The sequence below is a fragment of the Corvus brachyrhynchos genome, unplaced genomic scaffold (genome assembly GCF_000691975.1).
Source record: "Corvus brachyrhynchos isolate BGI_N302 unplaced genomic scaffold, ASM69197v1 scaffold167, whole genome shotgun sequence".
NCBI lineage: Eukaryota > Metazoa > Chordata > Aves > Passeriformes > Corvidae > Corvus > Corvus brachyrhynchos.
The window spans coordinates 2,238,909-2,246,533 of NW_008239547.1; the positions used below are offsets into that span (position 1 = coordinate 2,238,909).

A 7,625-nucleotide genomic window follows, 5' to 3' on the forward strand; every position below is an offset into this window, starting at 1 on the left:
AGCAAGGGAAAACTGCATAGCTGGCTGTAGGAAAAATTCAGCCAGCAGGTCAAGGGGAATGATTATTTCCCTCTTCTCACCATTTGTGAGGTGGCACTGTGTCCAGTTTTGGTTCCCCAATAGATGAAAGATAATGACAAACTGGAGTGAGTCTAGGAAATGGCCTCTTGGCATTCTTCTTAATCATGCACCCTAAAGTCTTGGGTCCAAGATCCTGTCTAAAGTAGCTTGTGAGGACTTCACACAAAGTCAAGCTGTTTGTTAGAGCCCACAGAGGTGAATTTTTGGTGTGGTGACATAACCAGCTGTGCTCTTAAATGCTGATGGCTCAACCCCTAAATTTGCTACTGACAGTAGTGAACTTTTTAGAAATGAAATAACTTCAGAAAAAAAAAATCCTGCTGTACATACAGAACATGTGGTAAATGGAGCAGAACTACAAAGGCATGCATGGCCTACATGACTTTAATGCTTCATGTCTATGGATTATTCAAATGGTCACATTCTGCCCTTGAACACATCAATTGTACCTTATTTAGTACTAAAAAACAGGGTTTATAAAAATAGTCATTACTCAAAAATTAGTTTGATACAGCTGATTTATACAGAAGGGAAATGTAATTGGGTAGAATTTATCTTTCTTCATGTTTGTTGAAGAGGAAGAATGAGTAGTCCAAGAAATTTAATTGATATTTTCTTGCCTTTTTTGCTTTTGCCCATTTAAAATTTACTAACAATAATGCCCCTATGTAAAGTACTTGACTACAGTGGCCTTAAATGCTTCACATATCTGCATAGTCTTTGGCATACACATCCTTGGAAACTGTACTAGTCAGCCTGGCAGCTTTGGCTGGGAGCCAGCCATGGCTTACTGGCTTCTTCGGAGGTCAGGGGCTCAGCCTCTGGTGGACTAAAGCAGAGCCTGCTTGGACATATCCCGTGCCTCTGTGTGTGGAGTTCTCTGATTTTACTATGCTGAACTGGAGTAGGTGCAGCATGGCAGAGCCTGTGTGCCCTCTGAAAAATAGCTCTGGTACACACTCTGGTTCTCGTTCATCTCACTGAGTTGTTCAGTTGTCATTTTTAAAGTATTTTTTCATTAAGTATCATAGGGATTTTGTGTTCTTCCAAGTTTGCTGGCGTTGTTTTGTCAGTTCAGGGTATGAAAAAGTCACCTTGATGGTCAGTTGGGCTATTCTGTGGAACAGAATGCAACTATTGTCCAAAAGTCATCCTGCCAGAACATTGATTTCCACCTGGGGAACTGGGTTAAACTGAAATGTTGTCTCAGAATCTCTAGATGATAGAAGTAACTGTTTACAGTAGATGGACTTGCTGATATAGGTATATAGACAAAGTTGCCTTTTGGCAATAGGGTTTTTCACAGGTTTTATCAGGAATCAGATGGGGAAAACACTGGGTTTTCTTTAGGTAAAAAAAGTTGTCCATTTTCTTTTTGGTTTTTACTTATTCTTCTTAGCCAGCTAAATGTACTTGTCTGTAGAAAAGTGCTAGTATTTTAGTGGCAGTTAAAAACTTTTATTTTTCATAACACTTTGGTGGGAAATTTATGTGACTACTGAGTTTTCCATCTGTCTTTTTCATTAAGGAACAAAATATTGCAAGTCACTGTAAATAGCAGAGAAGAATGAAATAGCAGTAAAAAGAGGTACTGGACTAAATTAAACAGTTCCTTTTTTTTTTTAAATAGTTATCAAACAGCTTAATACCTTGAACAAATCTCTTCAGACTATTCTGCAGAAAAAATAAAATAAGTAATTGCTTTTATTCATTAGAAGATCTACTTTTTTATTCTCTTAGTACTTGAAGACAACTAAGTATATTTATAGAAATTTTCTGAATGTGGAGGACAGATTTTCAGGAGGGAGTACTAATAGAAGTTATTATGAGAGCTTCAGGCTAGAAATACCACAAGGATCATAGCAATGACCTCAGACTAGTTGAAACTGTGTGTGGTGAAATAGGAGAGTTAAGTCTTGAGGGTATGGAAAGTAAGAACTTCATCTTGAGGAATTTCTTCCATGCTGCAAGAGTTGTTACTGTAATAAACTTGTGTCTGCATAACTTTGGCAGAATTTGGTGATACGCGTTTGCTCTGTTTATTAGATAGTTGGGGGGAAGGAGGGACAGGGAGCAGAGAACAATATGGGCCTATGCCATCCTTACAGTCTTATGTATGACAATTTTGTCAAATAAAAAGCAAAGAAAAATCTGAAGTATCTTGGAATTTTAGTAAAAAAGTTTAAAATTGTAAACTATTCTTTTGAGGAAGGGCCTGGCAGCGTTTATTGTGACCCCCTGTGGATTGTCCTGAGGTGTCCCAACAAAAACAGTTATCATTGAGACTTTAAAGGCTATCCTTAGTTTTTGAAACTCATGCAAGTCTCAGGTAATGATTTGACATTAATATAAGTAAGAAACAAGGATGCTTTTTCTCACTTTTGCTTGTTACCATTGCTGCTGATTTCAGCACGAGGGAATGTCCAGACAGAGACGGTGACTCAATGGACTTATGATGGAAGATCAAGCTAAACCAGCATGAAAAGACAAAGATTGCCTGTCTTCTCAAAAAGATACGGTTAACTGATGGTTATGGGTAAAGAGCGAAACTAATCTAATGGCATTTCCCCCATTTTAGTTATATCTTGCTTTGCACCTTGGATTTCAAGAAGGTCCAAAGGTCCCAATGCATCCAGTTTTTGATTGCTGTAGCCTAACCAGCTTTACTATTACTAGAAATTTTCAAACTGCTCACAGAATTTCCAGAGGATACATACAATAGCTGTGTTGGAAGAGAGTAGGAGGGCCTTGTTCATGCCAGTGGTTTTTGGTTCTGTGGGAAGGTTTCAATGCTCCAGCGCCCAAGCATCCTACACCAACCAAATACAGATTTTATCATCAGTTAATACCTCTCTTCAGCTGGATTAAGGTATTGCCAAATGCCAGTAAGATATTTCAGGGCAGAAATTTGCAAGACATCTTGCCTACACAGAGGGAATCCTGTAGCTTCACAGAAAAGAAACTCATGAACCCAAATGTAAGCTTTAACTGTATTTTATTTCATAACACTGAGGAGTTATTAACTCTTCCACCTCAGTTTTCTCTTCTTCATTATAAGAGAATTATGTGAGAAATTGTATTTTCCATTTAAAACCCATCATTTGAGAGAATTAACAGATTACTTGTGAAGGTCACAGAAGAGGACACAATCTTGTTTGTTTACTTATTCTTGATTTATCAGGTATTTAAATTTCCTTTCTTAAATAATGAATTTCCGAAGATAATTTTTGTTCTTTAAACAAAAGCAAGTTGTGATTAGAGTTCCCCTAAGTATGTAAGCTGTCCTGCACTGAGATAATTGTTAGCAATATAACCATGATAACACGGCGCTTAGTCAGGATTAGGTCAGCACCATGTACGCAATGGAGGTGCTGAGAGATGTGAGCTGGGTGGTTTCCTGACGCCTGCATGACATTAGCTCTTGCCATAAGGAGTAAACCTTTACCAGCTCAGGGGTTACGGTCTTACCAGTTTAGGTGCTGTGCCAACTCTGTTGTGGTCATGCAGCTCCTTGCACTAAAAGCCAGCCTAGAAGCCCAGGAGCTCAGGTGAGGTTCACCATCACACTGTGAGGGCATGCCATCAGCTCCAAAGTGGGTTTTGCAGCCCAGCAGCACTACGTGAGCTCAATGCCCTCCATGAACGTGGTGTGTGTGCCTGAGCTCAGAGCTGCGCTCGACTAAAGGCACAGGATGGCTGCGCTGGGCACCCCGACCCAGTGCTGATGGGCTCAGCCGCCCGAGTCAGGTTAACTGTGCACCTAACACACTGTGTTGTGTTTCATGTAGATCATCCCTGAGAGAAATGATGAAATCTTCTGCACATCCTGCCACTGACCCTCAGTACAGAGGCAGCAAAAAATACTGTGTTTTGAAAGAGCTCTGTATGTAGGGAAGGAAAGGGCAGTCATGTGGTGTGTTCACAGGATCATCATCAGATCTGGGTTTGATGCCTGTAAACCTTTCTTTGAACATGTTCTTTCACCTCTCGGGTGTTTAATTTCCCCTTCTAAAAAGCATACCTCTTTGTTGACAGGAATGTTGTGAAGCAATTTGTTACAAGGCTTATGTTACTAAGGCCTAGTGTAAATGTTTTCTGCTGTGGCCTGTGTTTAAGTCTGTGGTCTGTTGCTTGTCGGGTGAAGAACGATCAGAAATTCCAGAGGTATTTCTGCAGCTAAGTTATACTACATGACAAAGGGGATGGCTTAACATTATGGTTTGTGTTGCAGCTGTAGGACAGTGCACGGCTGGCAGTACCTCCAAGCTCACAGATGTAGGAACCACAGATTGCCTGACATGCACTTTCAAAACTGTTGGATGGTGTTGTTACTTCGTCATCTTCATACATGTTGTCCTAGAGTAGCAGGGAATTTTGTAGTCCTCTTTGGTTTGTGTTCTATGAAACTGGGCACAATCTTCATGTTTCAGGTAAATCTTTTGTAGCAGAAGCGTAAGTGAAAGAGGGACTTGAGGGTGCATGGAGACAGGAACATCCCTTGTGTTTAATTGTATTTTCAGCAACTTTGCTGACACATGTCCTGTGCCCTAAGTAAAACCACACCTAAGTTATATTCTATTTCTTCTTGCTTTAAGCTCCATGGGAGTGATTTTTTTAGCTGAAGGTAAAACATACCTGAGAGCAGCTTCCATGAAGTAGAACCTGTGGGTATTGCCGGTGTTCAGAATTCCACCTGGGCAATGTGTGGAAGAAAAATAATGTGAATGATTTTAACTAATGGATTTTGAATCTCTTTATTTTGTCATGCTCAAAAGGGATTTTTAGAAGTGAGCAGTTAGTTCTGTCAAATAGGAACTGCTCTGAAGCATTGCTGTATCATGATATGGATCAGACAACTCAAGAGGAAAAGCAGTTGGTTTTGTAAGGGCATGTGATTTAAAAGAGAATAAAGAAAAAAAGAATTTATTGTGTCTTTGAAAATATCTTTTCTCTGTCAAGTGAGATTGGGGCCAAAACATTTCTCCAAGTTGTATGTTTAAGCTATTTTATGGCATAACATGCATATTTGCATTGAAAATTCAAGACTCAAGGACAACTGTGATTTTGCTTTTATGGGAGCATTGAAGCACAGGCAGAATCGAGACTGTTCTACAATGATTTAGACTTGTGTATAAGGAAGTTTTTTCAACTCTGGCACTTACTCTGTGTTAATGGTTTCAGTAGCTCAGTATTGAGTGTGGTTTTAATGGTCTGAAATGCAAAACTAGCATTTTTAAATTCTGCACTAGCTTCTAAACTGGGCAGAAAAGAGAGTCGCACTCAACTGCAAAGCTGATATGCAAAGCCTGTCTTTTTAGCCAAAAAAATCTCCTTTTTTTGCCACTAAATCCAAGAAAGTTTAACTGCCAAAACACAGAAGGTTCCTTATGTTCTTCATAAGAACTGAAAGCTATCATCAAAAATGAATGTCTTTGCATATCTTGAAAGAGTGAAATAAATGCAATCATTAACTTGCTTAATTTTTTTTTTACAAATATAGTTAGTTTCTGAATCCTAAAGACTGTTTAGCTGCATAGAATATTTGAGCATTAAAAAGACAATTTTACCTAGAAGAACATAAAGAAATAAATGGTGTCTCAAATTATAATAAAAAAGAGAAAAACAGTTTAATAGCTCATTAAATATTTGCATTATAAATAAAAGTTGTAGGAAGACTCGTCTCAATCTTTGAAAGAAAACTAGTCAAGCTTCAGTCTGAAAAAGTTCTTACAGACAATGGAAAATGGAAATTTGTAGTAGAATTCATATGGGGTTTGATTGCAATATTAATGAACAAAGAAGTATCAGCTCTTGATAATAATACAAAGATTAAGTTAACAGCTCTATTTTATAAAAGCAGCCTAATATTAAATAATGGTTAGGTAATGCTGAGTAGTCTATTTAGTATTCAGGAAAGTTAACATCTTCCATCTCTAAGTGCAAGCACAATTATCTACCCACTGATTGTAGGAACATCTGACTGTTTGTGCCTTCCTCTATAGCAATTATGGGCAACACAGGGACAAAAATACTTAAGACTAAGGGGAGAGAGAGCACTCAGCTTGAAATGTCTTCTCTTCTTTTCATTAATTGCCTTTGTATTCTAGGACCTCAGCTTTTCCCACTGCTTTTGCTCATTTTGTATCTCAGCGCCATAAACTACCCATCCATCCTGTTGCTGATGACTTTCAAGTGTGAATCACTGACTTGCCATCTAAATTTTGTGATTTGCTGAGATTTGCTGATGTCTGATGGTAACTGCACTGAGGCCTTGTGTTCCCAACCCTCCTGATTACATTGGTCATGGGAGAACAACATTACAGTGCATCTACACTGCAAGAGCTGTGGTGAATTCAGGTTGTGTGAAATGCTCTGCCAGGCTTTAGCCCATTTGTGTTAGTTACTAGTTGATGCAAAGGCCTGGCAGCACAGAATCTTCCCAAGATTGGAGAGAATCCAATAGAGGGTCACAAGGATTATTAATTTGGTTGGAGCCTCTTTGCTCTGACAGGTTGAGAGAGCTGGGACTGTTCAGCCTGGAGAAGAGAAGGCTCAAGGGCAGCGATGTCATCAATGTACAAAAGAACCTGAAGGGGGGGGGCAAAGAAGAGCCAGGTTCTTTTTATTCATGCCCAGTGAGAAGACCAGAGACATTAGTCATCAAATGAAACATCTGAGATTCCCTCCTAATATCAGGAAACCCTTCTTCACTGTGAGATTGACCAAGCACTAACACAAATTTCCCAAAAAGGCTGCAGAGTCTCTGTCCTAGAAGGTATACAAAAACTGTCTGGACATGGTCCTGTGCAAGTGGCTGTAGCTGTCCCTGTTTGACTGGGATGGGGGGTGGACCAGATGACCTCCAGAGGTGCCTTTCAACCTCAGCCATTCTGTGATTCTGTGATCTGCCATCTTTTTACACCACTGCAGAAGCTATACTTGCTCCATCTCGTACAGACAGCAAGACAGTAAAGGTGTTTCCTCCTGGGACAATGCAGTGTTGTACAGAGACACCTGGGATGGCTCAGGAAGAACACAGTGCACTAAGCTGGGCTCACCAGTTCCCATTTCCTTGTATCCAAAGTAGTTCAGCTGAGCACTTGCTTCTGAATCTACTCCCTAGTGCTGTACATCCCAGGAAATTGCTTAGTTTAGTTGCAGTCCTGTGGTTTCCTGCTGGGTCCTAATAAACCTCCCCACATTGGAGATGCTCATGAGAAGACCTTTTGGTTTTCTTTAGGAGCCAAGCCCAGCATGGTCAGAACTCATCAACACCATCAAGTCCAGACTGATTTATTCTGTTGATTGAGATGGCTCTTTCTGAGTGCTTTAGTCCTTGGAGGGCTTTGGAGGTGGCAGTGGCATGGGAGTAGGCTGTAGCAATGCTCATGAGCAACGCTCATGCAGTACTGGCCAGTGGAATACAGGCACCTGCTGGTTATACAGGAGTCAGCAGAGGCCTGGCAGGGCCTACACAGGCATCACAGAAGAGGTACTTCATATGCCTTCATTCAGTCCCTGGTCTGTATTATTTCTGTTTCTTT

The 7,625-nt window shown here is 40.1% G+C and overlaps 1 protein-coding gene across 13 annotated transcripts in view; it reads left to right on the plus strand.

Moving 5' to 3' along the window:
• Positions 1–7,625, plus strand: part of KIAA1217 (KIAA1217 ortholog) — a 366,907-nt gene that overhangs the window by 279,802 nt on the left and 79,480 nt on the right. The window lies entirely within an intron of this gene.